The following is a 4861-nucleotide window of genomic DNA, read 5'->3' as shown; positions in this document are numbered from 1 at the left end:
AGAATACTTAAAAGATCGTCCTGTATAGTTGGACCGACCATTTGAATTTCATTAAAGGAAACTCCCGTAGTAGTAGAACTACTAGCGTTAAACACGACCCTTAGCTTTGTTGTCGAACTACTATCACGCCAGACACCATGATGTGGGATAAAATAATAAAAATCATTAGATTTTAAATTAGATTTGGACATATGGCCTAGTGATAAATATTCCAACATAAAATCATGATATTTAGTTTTTAGTAAAAGTTGATTGTTAAGACGACGTTCAAGAGCCAAAAAACAATGTTTAGCACGCTGATAAGACTCACCTAAAGTTACAATATTATTTTTTAAGGAATTCTCACGCAAAAGCGGCCATCTGGAAGACGGGAAGTATTAATAATAAAATGTTCTTCACATATTTTTTCTTCCTCAGAATAATAGGAGGATTTATTATCAATTTCCTCTAACTGCCAAAATCGTGATAAATTCTCTTGAATAACTTCATTTGAATCTAAAAAATCATTATCAGACTCTATTTGTGCTAAATAACATTTATGTGCTGGTGAGCGATTAGCATGACCGCCAAACAAGGGTCCAGAAACTATCCAACCAAGTTTAGTTTCAAAAAGTATCGGTTTGCCGCTACCTAGCTTAAAAAATTGTGATCCTAATAAATCCCAAAAGAGGTCAGCACCAATGATTAAATCAATGTCTCCGGGTGCAAAAAAATTAGGATCAGCTAAATTAATATTAGATTCAATATCTAACATTGAAATGTCTAAATGACTATAAGGCACTTTGCTTATGATCGATGGTAAAACAAAACAAGTAACATTTGTAAAATAATTATTATTTAAAGATTTCATTTGCACACGACACATTTTACCAATTGGTAGAGTGCAATTATTTATTCCTGTTACAGAACGATCGACATTATCATACGGTAAGTTTAATTTATTACACATATTTTCTGTAATAAGACATGATGTACTGCCGGAATCAAGTAACGCTCGAGCAATATATTCCTGATTTTTATTTCTACCATATGTAAAGGGAGTTACAGACAGGATTGGCAACATCCTGAAGCGAGCTTCAATTAAAACCGTTTACAAGCCTCATAAGAAAGTGAGCCAGTTCTTGAGACCTATCAAGAGTAATATTCCTTTACAAACTGCAGGAGTATATAAACTCGAATGTGAGTGTGGTTTATCTTACATAGGCCAAACAAAGAGAAGTATCGGTACCAGGGTCAAGGAACATATAGGAGATGTCAAAATGCGTTCTTCAAAGTCTGCAGTCTGTGAACATGCTCTGGATAAACCTAACCATTTTATCCGTTTTGATAAACCACAGATCCTCGCTAAAGAACACAGATTCATTCCTAGAATGATACGCGAGGGTATTGAAATTCAAAAACATCCGAACTTCAATAGAGAAGATGGTTGGAGACTTTCTAACACCTGGGATCCGCTTATTAAAAATTTAAAATCTCAAATCCAACAGACTGCAAGACCTAAAGATACAGTCAGTGCCTTCTGCGTGGAACCGGAACGTTACTCAAGATACCAATTGAGAAATCGTTGGCGGTAGTTGCAAATAATATTTTCTTTTGTTCTTCAAATAGACAAATGCCACCTTAGTCTACCCGTGACCACGAACGCTGTAAAGTGCTCGAAACGTCGGGATGTCCAAAATAATTAATATACGCGATTAAAATCCGTTATAACTAGTTTTATTTAAAAGAAATTTGCAATCATAAACGAATCAACTTTTAGCAGATTAGCACTATCAGCTTTTATAAAGCCTTTCTCCACTTGCATTTTGACTGAATAACTAATAAAATCAACACAAAATTATTAATAAAATAACACCACCGTACAAAAGTAACAGTGCAATTTGTTTCACAGACCAAACAAGATTTGTTTGTTTATTGAATCGTGACGTCAGGCGTTCTGATTGGCTAGTGAGCCGTTTGAGTTTTGTTATTGCACAGATGCAAAATTTCTTATTTATTTTTAAGAAATAAAAATATTTATAATGTTTAATTTGTAAATTGACATAGTTATTCTGAATCAGCATCTTGAAATCTACATAATTCAATTATTTTATTATTTAATTGTTAGCCATGTCAAATACCGAATTGCCCTACCATATTATCTACGCATTGCAGTCCGGCAATGCAGTCCCAGTTCACAAGTGCCAGACATTTGTCTAATTCACTTGGATCTATAGATGTAATGCCCCTGTAAAAAAATTTTTTTGGTGTAAATTTATCTCTAGTTATAGTGACGTCACAAGATATAAATGAGTGACTGCTTAAAGTGCATACATAATTAACCCAGACCTGACAAACATCTGCATCGGTACAAAACCAATCTGAGAGAGTTTCACTGCGATTTGTGAAATGCGTTGGCTTATTAATGTGTTGCGTCAAATTTAAATTATTTAAGAAGTCAGTGAGTAATTTACTGTTTTTGTTATTTTTATCCAAATAATTAATATTAAAATCTCCAATGATGATGAGCTGATCCCGCCACGTAAACAAGGATAAAGTCTCGTACAAAGCATCAAAAAAATTACTTATTTATTTTGTTTTGTACAGTAACAGATAACAGATTAAAACATAGATACATTAGATAGACTTGACATATTTAACAATAAATCTGCTTTCCAATTACAACTGTAAACAGCACTTCAGTGTGTAAGAGATGTAAACACGACTAGACGCAATCAACAAAAGGTAAAAAAAAAAATGACTTAAATTACTCCAAAAGGATAAAAAAAGACTAAAATAAATAAGATCTAACAACTTAATTCCAATTTATACAAAGATAATTTAAAAGAATTAAAGCTGCCTTTAAACAAACCTGCTTGCAAACAAATCACAATGATATTCCAAATTATTGTATTGCTTACACATTCTGTGAATAGGATTATTCTGTGATGCTTCATTGTTTGTAGGTGGTATGCTAAATAGCTGAGGTCGACGTACTGATCTGTAGGGAATTTTAAAAGATAAGTTTTCCAATATTGGACAGTCCAGACCACCATTAGCCACCTTGTGTTGGCTTTTTAAATTATATTTTTGAAGTCTTTCTTCATAAGTAGGTAATTTACGTCGAAATTAATGTTTGCCACTTAGTATTCTGAGAAATCGCCGCTAGATAGACTCAATGCGATCTATATGGGTATGGTATATTGGTGACCATATTGTAGAGCAATATTCTAAAATGCTTCGAACTAAAGATGTGTACAGAATAATCCAAGACTTCGAGTTTCTAAAGGGCTGAGCGGTGCGAATAATAAAACCTAATAATCTATTTGCTTTACTTGTGATGTAGTCATAATGGATTTTAAAAGATAAAGTATTATCAAATAATATACCCAAGTCACGAATTGCATTTACTTTAGAGACTACAATATTTTTAATTGTATAATTATATGTAATAAAATTTTTGTTCTTTGTAAAAGAAATTGCGAAGCATTTTTCATTATTTAATTTCAATAAATTATCGTTACACCAACTCTGAATAATGTCGTGGTCCTTTTGAAGCATTACACAGTCAGAACAATTTAATATATGACGAAAGATTTTTATATCATCAGAATAAGCTAGACATTCGCTCTTTATTAATGGAAAAAGATCATTGATAAAAATTAAAAATAATAAGGGCCCAAGATTTCAACCTTGAGGAACACCTGAAGAGGCGAAGATAGGAGTAGACTCATATCAATGTAAAGCAACCAACTGAGAACGATTGGACAGATAGGAGCAAAGCCAACGATAGAGACTTCCATGTATACCCATATGGCTGTCCTTTCGCAATAAAATATTATGATCGACTCGACCAAAAGCTTTAGAAAAATCTACATATATTGAATCAACCTGTATCTCTTGTTAAATGATTCGAATAGATAATTTGAATATACTAGCAAGTTTGTATTTGTTGAGCGACCAGATATGAAACCGTGTTGATTAATATTAAGGTTTTGTTTAACATGGTTGTAGATATAATCATAGACCATACTTTCGAATATTTTTGCAAAACAATTAAGAATGCTTATAGTGCGATAGTTTTCAACGTCATTCTTATCACCTTCCTTAAATAAAGGAGTAATTTTATCAAATTTTAGCAAAAAGAAATACTCCATATAATAAAGATTTATTATAAGTAATCGATAAAGGCATGACTAAAGCTGTGGAACATTTATTTATAAAGACAGGTAGAATTCCATCAAGACCTGCTCCTTTAGTATGTGCCGGGAGCGTTAAAAGATACATCACCCTCAGTCAACATAAAATTGATTGGGTGTGGTTCGGAAGGGCCTGTCAATTTTAAAATCCGAGAAGGCAGCCGTGCTGGTACTGCCCTGCTTGTCCCGCAGCTTATCGTTCGGGAGGAATCCAGGAGTCGCGAAGGTGAGACACGTCGTCAGGACGTGGCGACGAAATCCACTGCAGCCCGCTGGTACTCCGTGATGGTCCCAGGATGACGGGCTTCAGACGTGACCTTTAGAGGGGATGGTGGAGAACTTGCGTCCGTTGCGTGCGTTAGAACCCAAGTATGACGTAGAACCCAAGTATGACGTAGAACCCAAGAATGACGTAGAACCCAAGAATGACGTAGAACCCAAGTATGACGTAGAACCCAAGGATGACGTAGAACCCAAGTATGACGTAGAACCTAAGTATGACGTAGAACCCTTTAATTTACGTCCCAGAACTTTTATCGCTGCACACCATATGCTCCTCTGAATGTGACCCCTTACAAACAAGCCGCGAAAGCAAAGCAAGCAAGTACGGTGCAATACGTTAATCTTGGTGAGTGATTGTCATAATCAGATCGGAGCTATATATTACACAATAAATAAAGAAA

The 4861-nt window shown here is 34.5% G+C and overlaps 1 pseudogene; it reads right to left on the bottom strand.

Moving 5' to 3' along the window:
- Positions 1–3666: 3666 nt before the first annotated feature.
- On the bottom strand, positions 3667–4266 carry LOC124542628 (annotated as a pseudogene).
- Between the last annotated feature and the right edge of the window lie 595 nt (positions 4267–4861).

Source organism: Vanessa cardui, chromosome W (genome assembly GCF_905220365.1).
Source record: "Vanessa cardui chromosome W, ilVanCard2.1, whole genome shotgun sequence".
Taxonomy (NCBI): domain Eukaryota; kingdom Metazoa; phylum Arthropoda; class Insecta; order Lepidoptera; family Nymphalidae; genus Vanessa; species Vanessa cardui.
This window is presented reverse-complemented; position numbering and strand designations above follow the sequence as displayed.